Source organism: Bos grunniens, chromosome 6, assembly GCF_055505025.1.
Source record: "Bos grunniens cultivar Pamir isolate PY7600 chromosome 6, Bosgru_T2T1.0, whole genome shotgun sequence".
Lineage (NCBI taxonomy): Eukaryota > Metazoa > Chordata > Mammalia > Artiodactyla > Bovidae > Bos > Bos grunniens.
Window position 1 is genome coordinate 83961052 of NC_141170.1, and position 18525 is coordinate 83979576.

General features: G+C 39.6%; 1 protein-coding gene across 39 annotated transcripts in view; it reads left to right on the top strand.

Moving 5' to 3' along the window:
- Positions 1-406: 406 nt before the first annotated feature.
- The window catches only part of CCSER1 (coiled-coil serine rich protein 1), a 1487998-nt gene continuing 1469879 nt past the window's right edge, over positions 407-18525 (top strand). For 33 of the 39 annotated variants that reach the window (XR_015165660.1, XR_015165661.1, XM_086406508.1 and 30 more), the window contains exon 1: positions 407-545. The gene's annotated coding sequence lies outside the window, so the exon portion shown is untranslated. Of the gene's footprint in view, positions 546-819; positions 956-1281; positions 1732-18525 lie in introns of those variants that run through there. The other 6 variants (XM_086406509.1, XM_086406528.1, XM_086406521.1 and 3 more) reach the window with 2 other exon arrangements.

Here is an 18525-nt window from a genome sequence, read left to right on the forward strand (position 1 = left end):
CAGTTGGCCGGGCGCCGCCCTCGGAGCCCCCGCCCCCACCCCTCCGGCCCCGGTCTAACCCCTCCCCCAACCCCGACCTTATAAAGGCAGCGCTCGCCGCCGCCCTCCTCACAGTCTGGGAGCGCGGCCTGCCAGAGAGGTGGTTCCCTTGTCCCCCACTCAGTCACACTCCGCGCACTCACACACTTGGAAGCGCCTCCCCACGTCCCTCCCCTGCTCTCCCCTTGCTCTGCTCTTCTCTCTCTCACCACAAATAGTCGCCGACCGACTGCCAATCCGCCTCTCTCTCCCTCTCTCCACAACATGACTGACTGGGAAGCGGTGGCTCAGGCAGAGCAGCTCTGCTGGAGCGGGCAGGAGGAGCAGGAGGATTATTAAATAACGCAGCTCTACTCTGTACAACTGGGAGTAGAGAGAAGGAGCCCAACATCCGAGAAGGGGAGGGAGGGCAGAGGAAGGGGACCGGGAAAGACAGTCCCGTGCCCCGAAGACATAAATCCCCGAGTGCCCGGGAGGAGCCTAACAAGCGGCGCGGAGCCCTCAAGGTAGTAACGCCCCCAGTGCCCCCGCACCCGGCGGGTCGCGCTTCGCGTCGCCGCGACACTGGGGTCGGCCCCGGGCGGACGCGGGGAAGACCGCCCGGCAGGTGACGGCGCCGTGCCCGGGCCGCCCCGGGGCAGCCCCCGCCCAGGCCCGGGGCGCCGGCCATGGGCCAGGCGTGTGCGGCGCGGAGACCTGGCCTGGCGGGCGGGGTGGGAGGGAGGCGGAAGGGCTCGCTCGCTGCGGGCCCGCGACTCTCCGCGCGCTGCGTGGCCTTTTCCTCCGCGCTCCTGAGCGCTCGGATCACCGCGGCTGCGGCCGCCGCTCCGGGGCGGTGAGGAGCGCGGCCGGTCGAGGAGGCAAGAGTTGGAGCAGCTCGGGGCCGCTCCCCTCCTTCGCCACTCTCGTCCCTCAGGTAGAGGCGTCCGGGCAGCGCTGGCCCCAGGGACTGCGGGAGCCCGGGTGGGGGCGGTGGCGGGGAGGGGGAAGGGGGAAGGGGGAAGAGGAAAGGGGGCGGGGAGCCCGGGGCTCCTGGTGGAGCCGCAGTGCCGGAACCTGGACGGCCCCTTGCCTTCGCTCTCTCGTCCTCCGGCGCTGGCTTCCTGGATTGGAGGCGAGACCCTCCCCAGCGGCGGCAGGAACAGCAGCGACTTAGTGTGAACAAATTGCTTTGTGGTGGCGCATCCAGGGCTCTAGGGAGGGGTGTGTTTGTGTGTGTGTGTGTTTTCGCCCTTGGACTAATCACAGCGTTGGTTCACCTGGAGAGAAAATCAGTCCCGAGCTGAAACCGCAGGTGTCCCCTTGCTCCGCCTCCCCCCACCTTCTGGGTTGTGTCCCGGGGACTCGTACACGCAGTGCTGTCAGGGGCAGGGTTGCGCGATGGGGTGATGGAGGGATTTGTGAATGGTGCTGCTTTGCGCGTGGAGGCTGAGCCTTGCTGATGTAAAGGAGGAGGGATCCAGAGTGAGAAGAAAGGCTATTTATGGCAAAGAGTTGTGAAATTTCTCGGGGTTTCCTTCCGTGTTTCCTGAGCTTCTCTGTCTCCCTCTCCTCCTCTATCTCAATTCCTCTCTCCCCTCTTCTTTCTCAGAATTAGAAGCAATTCTGCTTTCCATTCCATCCCCACCCCCTTTCTCGTGGGACCTTGAATATGAGATGAAGGAAGTCAGAAAATCACTTGCCATTTTACAGGTAGAAAAAAACATGCTTTTTACAAGTTACTGATCCTTTGCCTTTTATGTTTGTGTGTACTTATCACGTCTCTTGCCTCTTCAGGCCACCAATAATACTTACAGACAAAACATCTACTTGGTTTCAACAGCTTTCATTTCTAATATCTTTACAGTTGAATACCTTCCCACAGATATCGAACACATTTATACCCCTAAGAAAGGCTGTTAACATAATGTGCACACATTTTACCATAAAACTGGTTTTATTAAAAGCCTTGGGGAAGAAAGAGAAGCAGACAGCTAGGTGCGTTTGTATTGATTATTGCTAATTAGAATTAAAATTAGCTATTAAGAAAAGACCTAAAATACTTTTAGTCTAGTCCACAACACAGTTTGTTTCAGTTTCTTTTCCTGTTTGCTTTATAACAGACAAAAATTCCAGACGTAACGTGAAGCTTAGAGAGGTGTCTTAGAATAGTGTATACCAACTGCGTTTTAGCAAATTTATGTTTGTTCTATGAAAAATCTGTGTTTTCATAGAACCATCTACTAGGTTGTAACTGATATAGTAGGATAGTGTCATTATTTTTAATTTGGATGTCTCTAAGCAGCTGTCAGGCACAATGTTTTTAAAACATTGAAATTCTATGTTGTAACAACCAGTTCAATAATTTCAGGAAGAAAGAGAACTGACCAACTTACTGTCAGAGTGGTTTTCATTTAGTATTAATTAAGGAGCTCCTTTTTTGATCAAAACATGCCAACTGTTGATGTTTTCTTCCAGTGTGAAAGTAGCTTTCCTTAGTAGTTCTGTTTGTTTTGAAGACAAAGCAGAGTTAAAGATTTATTTGATTTGATTAGATTTGTATTGGTTAAAATACATTTTTAACACTGAAGCATGTGTAGTTTTATATATTACATTAAAACATGAACTGAGCACCCTGGCTCTGAGGGTTGTTAACTTTCTTGAATCATTGGAATGTAGAAGTAATGGGGAATTTTAAAAGGTACTTGATGGGCTATATTATTGTAGTCATTAAATAGTCATACTTATTAATATTTTTTTGACACCATCAGAGAATTAGCAACTTTATTATTTAATGATGCATTTTTATACTATAGAATGTTGATTTACGTTGTCGTGAAGTTGAAAATGAAAAAAATGTATATAATATAGATGTTGGCCTCCTTATTGCATTTTATTATGCAACGTAGTATTCATAATAAAGAGCCTGTCATGTGCAAGGCACTATCTAGGTATTGTGGAGGAATGTAAGAATTCTTTGCCTCCTGCCCTTCAGGAGCTTACTCTCCAGTTGGGGAAAGTCCGATGTTCATGCTTGAACAGTTAACAAACCTTGACAATAAGAGATTGCATGTCTAATGAAGACTGCAGGAGTTCAGAGCATGACAATAACATTTCATACTGAATTTTGTTTGAAAAGGCTTCTAGGGTAGGTAAGACTTCCTTGGTTTTGATCCTAACGGATAAATAGGATTAGTGACTTGTGGATAAGAATATAAAATATAAAATGCAAGTCTCCTTAAATTGTAGAAAAGAGCAAAAGGTATGAGAAAGATAAGTTTGTTTGAAATAGCTTTTGATATTGCAAAGTGGTTGAATTTGTTGTACAAAGTGCAGGGTGAGTCTGTTTTTGATGTACAACATTCTGTACACTGTGTTTTTGGAATTAGTTGTAAATATTTCTGTGCCTAAGAAGACAAGTTTTTTATCTTGCTTTTTAGTGAAAAATATACTCTCTATATATTAGAAAAATACGTAAGTAGAGAATGCTTACCCTAAATATTTAAATATACCACATCACACTAAAGTGTTGAATTTTGGAATGTACATGAAGTGAGGTGTTCAAGTTATATCCTTAATCAACTCTCCTTAGATTTGGTCTAAAGAAAAGAGGATGAGATATGTAAAAGAACAACTGTATAAATAATGAGCAGTCATTGAATGCTTAATATTTTATTCATATAAAATGTATACCTTGTTAACATATTTTCTATCATATTTTGTTTTAAAGTTGTTAGAATGCACTTGCATAATAGTTAATCTATCCTTACATTATTTTCATGAATATATAGCTATGATGTAGGACCTGTGGGAACAATTTTAGAGTTGTAACAGTTTAAAAAATGTTTTAACTATCTTTTGGTAAATGTATTACTAATAAGATTGTGCTCTGTTTATAAGAGTGTGCATTTTTAACTGAGTTACGTGTTCTTTGTTTTTATACAAACACAAAACTGTTTAGAATGCATTCCTCCATTTTAAGAACACAAGAGGTAAGATCTGAATTGACATTGAACCTGTCTAATCAATATGACACTCAGAAGTATTTTATGGTGATAGTAAGGAAATAGTACAAATATTAGATATGACTTTCAGTAGATAACAGAATAGAAGTACTTTCAGTTTAGTTGAATTAAAAGACATATATATACATATATATTTTGTTGACAGTGAATAGATAAGTCATTACTGAAATGAAAATCCTATTAAATCACCAATTTCTATTCATGCAGGAATGGGATGATTTCCAATGTAGTCAAAGTACAGACCAGCATATCTGTTAATTGGTCTCTTTTGAGTTTGGTTTTGGACAATATGTCACAGGTGTATCACTTTGATAATGTAATCTCTCCCATTGTATGACTGACAGCTTTTGCATGATTTCCCTACTGGATAGTGACAACATCTATTTGCTCTATATTGAGGACATATGCTTTTATCAGCAATATAATCTTCACTATGTGAGAGTGTCATTTAACAATAAAACATGAAGTCTGCAGTGGGAGAAGCAGAGAGAAAAGATGAGGAGATTGATGAAAGACACTAACAAAGGAAACATACTTCAAAAGGTAGCTTAAATATAATATAAAAATGTAAAGCTGACCAGTTTAATCTGCAGTTGATACAGTACCAGGATATTGTTATCAGTTCTTACTTTAAATGACTGCATTTCATTTTAAGCTATTTTCATGGCTAAACAAAATGTCAAAAAAAAAAAAAAAAGCGGTGCTTGAAAATGTTTCCTAGGGTATGTGGTATTATATTACAATTAAAAGAAATTCTGCTTGGACCTTTGACAGATAGTTTGCTGTTTGGAAAATTCCTGGCTCTATATTTAGACTAACTTAAAAATATACTTGTTGTTTTTTAATTATTTACACTGTAATAACAATTTAAAAATTTTGATTAAACTTATTACAATTCTTGAACACTGTAGCTGTGTTCTGATACTAAATAAAATCTGAAGGTCATTTATAAGGAAACATTCTGTTATCTAATGGCAAATTATTAACCTAGAGTGGTAATTCTCAAAATGTCGTTCCCTGGACAATAGCATGAGTGAACTTGTTAAAATGCAATTCCGTTAAATGATTGAATCAGAAACTCTGCATTGGGGTTTCCTGTGTGATTCTTGGGCTTCCTAGGTGGTGCTAGTTGTAAAGAACCTGCCTACCAATGCAGGGGACATAAGAGACACAGGTTCAATCCCTGGGTTGGGACGATCCCCTGGAGATGGGCAGCTTAACCCACTGCAGTGTTCTTGCCTGGAGAATCCCATGGAGAGAGGAGCCTGGCAGGCTGTGGTCCATAGTGTCTCAAAGAGTTGGACATGAGTGAAGCGACTAAGCATGCACACACGTGTGATTCTTATACTAAAGTTTGAGAACCACTAACTTAGAGTATTTTATAGTGATATTTGAAGGCCATGTCTTCCACCTATTTTATATCTAAATACTTTCCTCAACTGGTAGAGATAACTAGGCTTTGAAAGTTTAGACGTAGAAAGTATTGTACTCTCCATCAGAAGAATTTCATCTTAATTGAGCTTTTTTCTTTTAAAAAAAAATTAAATGACTTTGTAACTCCTTGTTGTTGATTAGGGAAGCAGTACATCAGTGTAGAATTTAACTGGACAATAATGAGCTCAGGCTGACCTTATTGGTAGTCATTTATAAAGAAAAAAATATGCACAGTGTACAAAGGTTGACCGTCTTTAGTTTTGTTGACTCTTATGTGATATTTTTGGTCTTGGCATTTATAATCATTTTCTCTGTATAAGATTACAGTTATTTTAGCTGCACAATAATAGCTTCACAAGTGTGAAATGTTCTCTCAAATGTTCTTACTGCTGAAAGAATTTTAGATTACATCTGTATGTCTTTCAAGATAAAGATAATGTGTTCAAATCCTATATCTCTCTTAGTATCCTTCTCCCTTTCTTCTTCCTCCATCCTGGCCCCCCACCCCCAGGACTCCCCCACCCCTGCCTTTCAGATACAAGTTCAATCAGCCCTTCCCAAAGGAAACCTTCCTTGGCCTTCTTTGCTGCATCAGTGTCCCTTATATATATTGCTTTAGTTCCATGTTCTTCTTCCTTATGGTACTCATTGCAATTTAATTTTATGTGTATTTGTGTGTTTGGTTCAGTATCATCAAGAATTAACAATGGCCAACACATAAATATTGAATAATTGTATGCCTTCATTCTAAGGATATTTATGTTTTTCCAAAGACTGACCGTTTAAAAAGTATTTTAAAGGGAGTCCCTAGACTATATGAAAATATGGGTGTTGTTTTTCTTTCTATTTTGCAAACGATGAGATGTTTGTTAACAACAGCAGCAATGACTATCATGTGCTGAGCACTTCTTCCATGACAAACACTTACATTTGTTATGCCATGCAGTTCTCCTAACATTATAGAATTTTGTGCATATTTTAGAGATGAGGAAACTGAGGCTCTGTTCTGTGAGCTGCCAAACTACTTATACCAAATATTCATACTTTATTATAATAATTTATAAATTATGAAATCAGTAGATAGAAGGTGTGGAGTGTATTCAGTCCTTATTCCTGTTTTAATTCTGGGCCCAGCAATAGCTGTTCATTATTCACCCTGTTGCTCCTGTCTTCCGTGATGGCTGTTGTTGCTTCTTGGGTGATTGCAATAAGTGATGGAGAACTTGTAAGGCTGATATTCCCATCTTTTTATTACTCTTTTCAGTACTGATATATTTTGCCCTCAGTGCCATAATTCTTTTGCCCCAACTAGTCAGAATCTCCCAAATTATTAGTGGAAATTTAAGATGTAACCGAGTATAGTTTTAAGAATGAGTGCCTATATGTGGAGAATGGTCAAACATTAGATATTCTCCATATTTGGAAATATACAGCATATCTTTTAGCAAGGTACACACAGAGATTTCAATACTTTGCTCAAACAAAACTGATATTTCGGGCAGCCTGTTAATTCAACTTGTCTCCCAAGAGAAAAAAAATTACTTGTCAATTTAGTTTCTTTTGACTTTTAATCTTCAACTTATTTACTTAAATATGGCTTTAATCAGTGTTCAAATGTTTGAAGCAAAGTAAATATTTTGAAGTATTTATGTATTATGATTCTATAGAAGTCCATGGTCAGCATTACATTTGCTTTTTCTGAAGCTGTCTGCTAGACTCATGGACAGAGTTATATATTTCATAATGTGTTTAAGTCAGTCAATAACATGGATAAAAATAGATGCATAATAACAAAAAGAAAAAAAAAAAGATTGGTCGTTTTACTGAGTATCTCACTTAAGGCCTGTTTTGTAGCTTTTTGTCAGAATCTGTTTCTGCCACTGGAATTGTTTACCAGAGCCCTCAGCCATGCCCCTGATTTATGAGCAGTTCTTCTATGGAGTGGAAAGCTTGGCATCTAGTCTGAGACCTTAGGACTTAATATCAAGCCACCCTTGATGTCCAGCTCTAATGTTATAGCATATTTTTAGTAATGCTTCTTTCTTACAATTGAAATGATTTCTCAGTTAATATTTCCCCTGCATCTTGGTAACTTACTCAGTATCACCATTTCTCATAGCATTTGAGCGCAAACATTCTTTGACAGAGCCTTCTTTATTTCTTAAGGATTGGGTTTATGCCTGTGAAACCACTTCATTTCCTGAGCTCTTTCATCTGCCAGCAGACTCTCCCCTGCCTTGTCCCCAGTAACTACTTTCCTGGACTTCTAAAACTTTCCAACTCTAAGAGGTAAGCTTCATTCCCAGTACCCACTGTTAGACCTTCATGATGCCAACCTCTTATGGCATATTGTTGTTGTTCTGTTGCTAAATCTTGTCCAACTCTCTGTGACCCCATGGATGCAGCATGCCAGGTTCCTCTGTCCTTCACTCTCTCCCAGAGTGGCCCAGTTTCATGCCCATTGAGTTGGTGATGCTATCTAGCCATCTCATCCTCTGCCATCTCCTTCTTCTTTTGCCTTCAGTCTTTCTGAGCATCAGGGTCTTTTTCAATGAGTTGGCTCTTTGCATCAGATGGCCCAAGTACTGGAACTATAGCTTCAGCATCAGTCCTTCCAATGAATATTCAGGATTGATTTCCTTTAGGACTGACTGGTTTGATCTCCTTGCTGTCTAAGGGACTCTCAAGAGTATTCTCCAGCACCACAATAGGAAAGCATCATTTCTTTGGCTGTCAATCTTTTTGATGGTCCAACTCTCATATCCATACATGACTACTGGAAAAACCTTTGCTTTGAACATGTGGACTTTTGTCAAAAATGGTGGCAGGTTTTTAATACGCTGTCTAGGTTTGTCCTAGTTTTCCTTCCAAGGAGCAAGTGTCTTTTAATTTCATGGCTGCAGTTACTGTCTGCAGTGATTTTGGATCCCAAGAAAATAAAATCTGTTACTGCTTTCACTTTTCCTCCTTCTGTATGGCTCCACCCCCAGATATAGGTTGGTTGGACTTCTTGGAAGTATTTACAGCTGGGGTTGTATTGTGCTTTCCAGACTGAAGGGCAAGTCTAGTTCCAGGTTCTGATCATCACCAGATTGCTTCATTTTGCTACATGTTATCTTCTGTGTGGCTGTGTCCCACTATAGTGCTAACTCATTCATCATCATTGACAGCAAACATTTTGTAAATGCTTATTATGTATGTCAGTCTGTTTCAAAAAGGATGTACCTCCTGTGGTTCTTTAATCCACATAAATGGAATACAGATTCTTCCCTGTCTGGTTTGTTTCTGTAATTCTAAGTCAGTTGTTTATTTCAAGATGACCTGGCTTTTCTTCATTCTGCTTTATAACCTTATTTGAATATAATATAGTTGGAATGTCAGACAGCTGAAGAAAGAAAGATGGTGTGATGCCTTCTCTAATTTTCCCTGTTTGTTAACGAAAACTAGAGGTATTCCTGTGTTCAGGAAGTGTTTGGTAAGCCAGGTATACTGCCTTAATTCAACTTCCTTATCAACCAAATTCAGACTGCTACTGCTGCTAAGTCACTTCAGTCGTATCCAACCCTGTGCGACCCCATAGACGGCAGCCCACCAGGCTCCCCCGTCCCTGGGCTTCTCCAGGCAAGAACACTGGAGTGGGTTGCCATTTCCTTCTCTAATGCATGAAAAGTGAAAAGTGAAAGTGAAGTCGCTCAGTCCTGCCGGACCCTTAGCGACCCCATGGACTGCAGCCTACCAGGCTCCTCCGTCCGTGGGATTTTCCAGGCAAATTCAGACTAGCGTGTCATATTTCTTATGTATCTGTTCACTGCAGTTAGGTTTTTCCTGGAAAGTTAAATACTATGATTCTGTTAGTGAGTTGTTATTGCTTTTGTTTGTGGCTTTTTTTTCTTTCGTTGTTTTTTGCTTGATTTTGGCAGTAGCAGTAATTGATACATCATAAACCAGTGTAAGATTTACAAATAAAACCAAACAAGTATAAAAACATGGCAGAAACAAATGCAGATATAGGCTTTGACATTCTGGTCAATTCTTTCTCAACTATTTTAATTTGTTTGATTGTTTTTGTTATTTATAGATATACAAATTACCAGAGCATTAAGTCATTAAGTCTGAATATATGAAATGTGTTTAGTGAGTACTCTTTAATATAAAATATTATTTAGAACATTCAGGAAAAACTTGAAAGACATGATATGAAGCTTAAGAAAAGGAAAAACATACCTCTATATAAAAATCAAGTTCAATATTAGAAATGCAGACTAAGAGTAACTTATTTCATGTAAAGTTTTGAAATGTCTTACTGAAGCAACAGTTAGAACTGGACATGGAACAACAGACTGGTTCCAAATAGGAAAAGGAGTACATCAAGGCTGTATATTGTCACCCTGCTTGTTTAACTTATATGCAGAGTACATCATGAGAAACGCTGGACTGGAAGAAGCACAAGCTGGCATCAAGATTGCCGGGAGAAACATCAGTAACCTCAGATATGCAGATGACACCACCCTTATGGCAGAAAGTGAAGAGGAACTAAAGAGCCTCTTGATGAAAGTGAAAGAGGAGAGTGAAAAAGTTGGCTTAAGGCTCAACATTCAGAAAACTAAGATCATGGCATCTGGTCCCATCACTTCATGGCAAAATATAGATGGGGAAACAGTGGAAACAGTGTCAGACTTTATTTTTTGGGACTTCAAAATCACCGCACTTGGTGATTGCAGCCATGAAATTAAAAGACGCTTACTCCTTGGAAGGAAAGTTATGACCAACCTAGACAGCATATTCAAAAGCAGAGACATTACTTTGCCAACAAAGGTCTTTCTAGTCAAGGCTATGGTTTTTCCAGTAGTCATGTATGATGCGAGAGTTGGACTATAAAGAAAGCTGAGTGCCAAAGAATTGATGCTTTTGAACTGTGGTGTTGGAGAAGACTCTTGAGAGTCCCTTGGACTGCAAGGAGATTCAACCAGTCCATCCTAAAGGAGACCAGTCCTGCGTGTTCATTGGAAGGACTGATGCTGAAGCTGAAACTCCAATACTTTGGCCACCTGATGTGGAGAGCTGACTCATTTGAAAAGACCCTGATGCTGGGCAAGATTGAGGGCAAGAGGAGAAGGGGACGACAGAGGATGAGATGGTTGGATGGCATTACCGACTCGATGGACATGGGTTTGGGTGAACTCTGGGAGTTGGTGATGGACAGGGAGGCTTGGTGTGCTGCGGTTCATGGGTTGCAAAGAGTCAGACACGACTGAGCGACTGAACTGATAATAAAACCAACGGGTCAGTATACTAGAATTCCTAAATTTTCAAAGGAATGCTACCTACTTGGCAGATAGCTCAAGATCAGAGTTATTTGATTTTGTTTTCAATTTTTAATACTATATTTATGTGCAGACAGACCCAATAAAACTAAATGTATTCATTAATAAATGAGTTTCTTAAAAGTTAGAATGTACCTCCTTGAGCAGTAATTTTAAAAATAAAGTACAGACTACTAAATTGGGCCGTAAAAAAGCATTATAAATTTGTACAGTAAACATATAACCTTGCAGCAACATTGTGGCTAAAATTAACTTTGAGGTATATTTCCTACAGTGTTCCTCAAGGTGTAAATATGGTGATATTGGGAAACATCTTCATCAACACTAGTTCATCTTTTGAAAGGGTTCTGCAGTGGGAGGGTCTAAGTTGATTACAGGGAAAGTGTAATATGAAGCATCCCATGGGGACATTTTGAGGGTCCCAGATCCAAGTCCTGCTCAAAACGCTGAAAGGATAAAGACACTACAGTATTAACTATCTAGTGAAGAGTAGGAGAGAATTGCCTTCCATGATATTTCTGAGGACCATCAGGTTCACTGGATGATAATGAAAGAAACACATAACCCCAGAATCTAATATAGGGAATGATTTAATGATGTACTGTGTTTTAAATACCAAAAAGTTTTAGTTGAATATGGGATGTACGTGTGTGTGTTAGTCGCTCAGTCGTGTCTGACTCTTTGCGACCCCCTGGACTGTAGCCCACCAGGCTCCTTTGTCCATGGGATTCTCCAGGCAAGAATACTGGAGTGGGTTGCCACATGGGATAGATTGGTAAATTTGAAGTTCTGGAGATGAGATCTCCAACCCCACTTCCGACAGGCTAGTCCTCAGTCTGTCTAGTCACCTTTGAGGCAAGGGAGCTCTCCAGGGTACTAGATTCTTGCTGAAATCCTCCCTTGCAAAATATTTTGTTGTTTTTGTTTTTGCTTATCATAGCCTTTCATAGCCATTGCAGATGCTGCATCATTCACTTGAAATGACTGACCTTCCATCATTTGACTTATTCTTGTGAGTCTTTGAAGGCTCAATGCAAATGTAAGTTCAAGGATGCTTACTTCAGCCCCATGTAAGAAGCCTGTTCTGAGTTCTAATAGCAGGCTGTGTATATCACTATCAAATCTCCATTTAAAGTATCATAATTTACTCTTTGCTTATGCTTCATGTCCACTAGATTGTAAACTTAATGAGGGCAGAGTTTTGTGCTTTGTTCTCTTTTTCAAACAGCTCATCTAAATCAGTGATGTGAAGATCCTTAGTAATTGATTAGTAAATGAATACTGCTTAAGAATAGCTTGAATATTGTCCATTTTATGTGAGCAACTCCCAGAGCTAACCACTGTCTTGAGTAATGTCAAGATTTACTTTGAATATTTCTCTCTATGGCTTTTTCATGGACTAAAAACTTTTTTAGGTTACTTGGTTCTTAACTTGAAACCAGATATCCTAAAATGGCCACAAGTCTTGAAAAAAATGAAAGGACTGGAGGGACTATGGCATATAGTCCCAGGGGCATTAGGGTATCAGTGAGGTTCAAAGAAGGGAGCATAGGCTGATATGGAAAATGGGGGCCAAAGAACCGACTGGATTGTCATATTGTTAAACAAGTATCCCAAACATCTACTCCACGTTCATTTTAAGTCTTCTGGAATTTGGGGTCTCCTCTCAATTTCTATAGCCCAGATATCCATTTTGACATGTTTGCAAATCTGAGGTAACATGAGGATAGCAGAATTCTTCAACCGAATAAACAAATGTTGCTAGTACCTGTGTATATAATGGTTGATGAAACATGTTTTTTATCCTCCTACAGTTTAGTTTTCAATTGTAGTGCCCATATTGTCCATGATACTTGGTGAAAATGGAACTTGGAAGACTTCTTTTCTCTGTCTTTTTATAGCTGCGTTAGTGACTTCTTGGACTGCCATTCTGTACATCTGCTTGTTTCCAGTACTCCACTCTCACACATACCATTGAATGTTCAGTGTGGCAGTAAGTGATTGTTATCATTGAAAAACACATTTGCTTACATGTAAGACATCCTGTCACTAATATGATATAGATTTACTTATCACTGTAACACGAGTGGTAAATTGTATACCTGTCTATGCTGCTGCTGCTAAGTCGCTTCAGTCGTGTCCAACTCTGTGCGACCCTATAGATGGCAGCCCATCAGGCTCCCCCATCCCTGGGATTCTCCAGGCAAGAACACTGGAGTGGGTTGCCATTTCCTTCTCCAATGCATGAAAGTGAAAAGTGAAAGTGAAGTTGCTCAGTCGTATCCAACTCTTAGCAACCCCACGGACAGGAACCCACCGGGCTCCTCCGTCCATGGGATTTTCCAGGCAAGAGTACTGGAGTGGGGTGCCATTGCCTTCTCCAATACCTGTCTATATCTTCCCTTATAGGGGCAATTGGAGAGTATTTGAGGTACCACAGTTTTTCATTTTGTCAGAAATTCCCTATATTTCAAGTGCATGAACTGTAGGAAATGGTTGTGTGGCCTTGTTGTGGGGGATATTTCCACTTTATAATTCTACTTTTCACATTTTTAAAGTATATGTACTATCCATCCTGTATGTCATGCTGTTTCTCTTACCTGTTTTGATTTTTTTCTTTTACCTATTGCCAGCAGGAATGTTTCAATTATGAAGCATAAGAAAAGTATATATTTTAGTAATATTTACTTCTTGGGAAATCTAGTTATATAACTCAGAGAAAAATATAGATTCAAAATAACAGTGTAAAACAAAGAGTTTAAAAGAACTAAATAGACATTTCTCCAAAGAAGACATACAGATAGCTAACAAACACATGAAAAGATGCTCAACATCACTCATTATCAGAGAAATGCAAATCAAAACCACAGTGAGGTACCATTTCATGCCAGTCAGAATGGCTGCTATCCAAAAGTCTACAAGCAATAAATGCTGGAGAGGCTGTGGAGAAAAGGGAACCCTCTTACACTGTTGGTGGGAATGCAAACTAGTACAGCCACTATGGAGAACAGTGTGGAGATTCCTTAAAAAACTGAAAACTGGAGATAGAACTGCCATACCACCCAGCAATCCCACTGCTGGGCATACACACTGAGGAAACCAGAAGGGAAAGAGACACGTGTACCCCAATGTTCATCGCAGCACTGTTTATAATAGCCAGGACATGGAAGCAACCTAGATGTCCATCAGCAGATGAATGGATAAGAAAGCAGTGGTATATATACACAATGGAGTATTACTCAGCCATTAAAAAGAATACATTTGAATCAGTTCTAATGAGGTGGATGAAACTAGAGCCTATTATACAGAGTGAAGTAAGCCAGAAAGAAAAACACCAGTACAGTATACTAACGCATATATATGGAATTTAGAAAGATGGTAACGATAACCCTGTATGCGAGACAGCAAAAGAGACACAGATGTATTGAATAGTCTTTTGGACTCTGTGGGAGAGGGAGAGGGTGGGTTGATTTGGGAGAATGGCATTGAAACATGTATAATATCATATATGAAATGAATTGCCAGTCCAGGTTCTATGCATGATATAGGATGCTTGGGGCTGGTGCACTGGGATAACCCAGAGGGATGGTACTGGGAGGGAGGTGGGAGGGGGGTTCAGGATGGGGAACACGCGTATACCTGTGGTGGATTCATGTTGATGTATGGCAAAACCAATACAATATTGTAAAGTAATTAACCTCCAATTAAAATAAATAAATTAAAAAAAAGAACAATGAAGGTAATTCACCACATTAACAAAAGGAGACAAATCATGTTAATAAATTCAGAAAAAAGTTAATAAAAGTGTTAAAAATAAAGCAAAACTTTTCTATAATCATCTTGAGTAAACTCATAGTTTGAAAAGCTAATAATTTCTTTATGAAATATGTAGAATTATGCCAAATAATAACATCATTAATTTTAGAGATTAAAAATCACTAGTCATTTTTGAGTAATACTAGAGATGAAACTGCAGATGGTGACTGCAGCCATGAAATTAAAAGATGCTTACTCCTTAGAAGAAAATTTATGACCAACCTAGATAGCATATTGAAAAGCAGAGACATTACTTTGCCAACAAAGGTCCGTCTAGTCAAGGCTATGGTTTTTCCAGTGGTCATGTATGGATGTGAGAGTTGGACTGTGAAGAAAGCTGAGCGCTGTAGAATTGATGCTTTTGAACTGTGGTGTTGGAGAAGACTCTTGAGAGTCCCTTGGACTGCAAGGAGATCCAACCAGTCCATTCTAAAGGAGATCAGCCCTGGGTGTTCTTTGGAAGGAATGATGCTAAAGCTGAAACTCCAGTACTTTCGCCACCTCATGCAAAGAGTTGACTCATTGGAAAAGACTGTGATGCTGGGAGGGATTGGGGGCAGGAGGAAAAGGGGACGACAGAGGATGAGATGGCTGGATGGCATCACTGACTCGATGGACGTGAGTCTGAGTGAACTCCGGGAGATGGTGATGGACAGGGAGGCCTGGCGTGCTGTGATTCGTGGGGTCGCAAAGAGTCGGACACGACTGAGCAACTGAACTGAATTGAACTGAGAGATGAAACACTCCTATAAGAACTACGGTTTAATCCATCTAAAAGAAAAGTTGTCTTAAAACTTTTCAAGGCCGTATATGGTGTGTTCTCACAGTTTAGTTATTTTATAATGTCACTGTTAGGAGAAAGAGGTGATTTTAGAAATCATGTGAAGCCTTTGTGTTGTGTAATCATAGCCCTGGGATTCTTCAGCCCTCAGTCAACCCTAGGACTCCTTTGAGACCAAAATTGGTGTGGTCATGAAAAGATGGGGACCTGCTGTGATTGCATTTTCTTTTCCTCTTAAGTAGAAGAAGTCAATTCACTTTACACCCCCACCAGAACCATATTAAGTGCTTGTACAAATATCATTGAATTTAAAATTACTTTTGTAGAGTACTACTGTCTGACATTAAGTCAAAACTTGGATCAGTCATTGTTGTCTATGTACATGCACAAAAATACACACATATATATATTAATGTAATTTCTTATAATGGGATTTGTTTTATAAAAATTTTTCCTAGTAATGCATGTGTTTTTAGCCTTTTTTTATTTTTGAGGGGAAGGGGTGAATCAGTTAGATAGTGAATCAGTTAGTTAGCTCTCCAGAAGAACAGACCAATTGTATACATATTCATATCATCTATCTATAAGAAGATTCACTTTAAGGAATCAGTATAAGTGATTTGTTTTATAATTTTTTTTCCTAGGAATGCATGTGGTTTTAGCCTTTTTTTATTTTTGAGAGGAAGAGGTGAATCAGTTAGTTAGTGAATCAGTTAGTTAGCTCTCCAGAAGAACAGACCAAATGTATACATATTCATATCATTTATCTTTAAGAAGATTCACTTTAAGGAATCAGTATATGTGATTGTGGTGGCTGGCAAATCTGAAATCTGTAGGGCAGGCCAGCAGGCTGGAAACTCAGGCAGGATTTCTATGTTACAGTTTGAGGCAAAATTCCTTCTCCAGGAAATGTCGGTTTTTGCTTTTAGGCCTTCAGCTGATTCAGTGAGACCCACCCACATTATTAGAGGTAATCGGCTTTACTTAATGTCAAATGTTTATAGACATTAATCATGTCAAAAAATACTTTTCACAGCAATATCCAGACTAGAGTTTGACCAAACAACTGGGCACCATATCTAAGTCAAAATTTCACATACAGTTTAATAATCACAGAGGGTGAGGGATAATATGTTCACAAGCCCTTTCTGGTTGACATGGTAAGTGTGTGTACACGTTTTTCCTTTGGCTGGATACTTCAGCATTGGTCACTAGTTTGTATTTGTAGACATAAGTCATCATTTATTGGTTCCTTATATGTTCAGTTCAGTCGCTCAGTTGTGTCCGATTCTTTGCAACCCCATGGACTGCATCATGCCAGGCTTCCCTGTCAATCATCAACTCCCAGAGCTTGCTCAAACTCATGTCCATTGAGTCGGTGATGCCATCCTACCATTTCATCCTCTGTTGTCCCCTTCTCCTCCCACCTTCAGTCTTTCCCAGAATTAGGGTCTTTTCCAGTGAGTCAGTTCTTCGCATCAGGTGGCCAAAGAATTGGAGCTTCAGCTTCAACACCCATGACTCTAATGAATATTCAGGACTGATTTCTTTTAGGATTGACTGGTTTTGATCTCCTTGCAGTTCTAGGGACTCTCAAGCGTCTTATCCAACACCACAGTTCAAAAGCATCAATGCTTCGATGCTCAGCTTTCTTTATAGTCCAACTCTCACTCCATACATGACTACTGGAAAAACCATAGCTTTGACTAGATGGACCTTTGTTGGCAAAGTAATGTCTCTGCTTTTTAGTATGCTGTCTAAGTCTGTCATGGCTTTTGTCCCAAATGATTATATATTCTGTAATCATTTTGCAAGTATGCAGTGTGTTCAACAGACAATACTAGGCAGTTGAAAACTTCAAAAAGTGACTGAAAGAGGCTAAATCTTCTAAGTGTTTTAATTCTAGTGGAAAAGACACAAGTATAATAGATGACTATGATAAGTAAATTTGTAGAGTGGAAATGTGCATTTTTTTAATCATGACAATTAAATATCATTTTCCCCATGAGCAATCAGAAAATAATTCATGTCAGTGGTTAATATGCCAAGTTACTATGCTTATGTTTGAAGATGACTCACATGTAAAATTGGATTATGGATGCTTGCCCACTGCAGGTCCACTTCATTGACAGTGTTGGCCATGCATACTTTCATTTTAGCACATTAAAGGGTTTGTATTTTTATTCAGCCTATGCAAAGGTGATTTAGTATATACTCAAACAGGTCTGACAAGTGGGCTGTCATGTTTTATTGATAATCTTGTATTTTATATAGCACAGAGCAATAAACATTTTCTTTACAGCCTCCAAATGGGTGTTTTCTCATAGCAGTTTATCCTTCCAAAACTGCATTTTATTTCTGTTTTATTATTCAGTGAATATGAACTTGTCTGCCTGACTTTTGAGGCCCTCTATAAACTTACCACACTTTACTAATCCAGATATAGATCTTCCACTTTGTTAAGATCGTGTAACTTAGAGCACTCTCACATACGCAGCATATACATTTAATCCTTTCCATTCATACAAATCTCGGCTGTCATTACAGGCCTGACTCCATGAAACCTTCCATGATGACTCTAACCTGCCTAGGGAGTTTCCTTTGCTGAACTCTGAGTTGCAAGCAATATCTAGTTGGCACCAGACAATTAAGTACAGTCTGTTCTGCTACAATGAATTTTTCTGTAATGTGAATTAACTCCTACAGGATTGGTAGAGAAATTTTATTAGTTCAATGTGGAAGTTGGTTCCTGTGTGATTTCCCACAACATATTAATGTTTAACTTTATCTGGTGATTGTAGCCACATGCAAAGTATACTAATACAGGCAAATGCCGAATACAGTAGACACATACCCTTTTCACCAAACTTTCACCCTTTTAAAAAAGGAAAAGGTTTTGTGTTTCCATTATTATTATTGTTTTTTTTTAATTATAAATTTTACATGTCGTCTTAGTCATATAGAGTTTTTATAAAAATTATTTTGATTTTGTTTAGTACTTTGGGTTATAAGTACATAGATTTTTAATGTTTCTGCAAAGCCCTAATTTGGGAGTATAAGCTCTGTTGTATATGTTGTCCAGTTTTTTCAGAATGAAAGAATACATCTATTACAATAGAGGAAATTG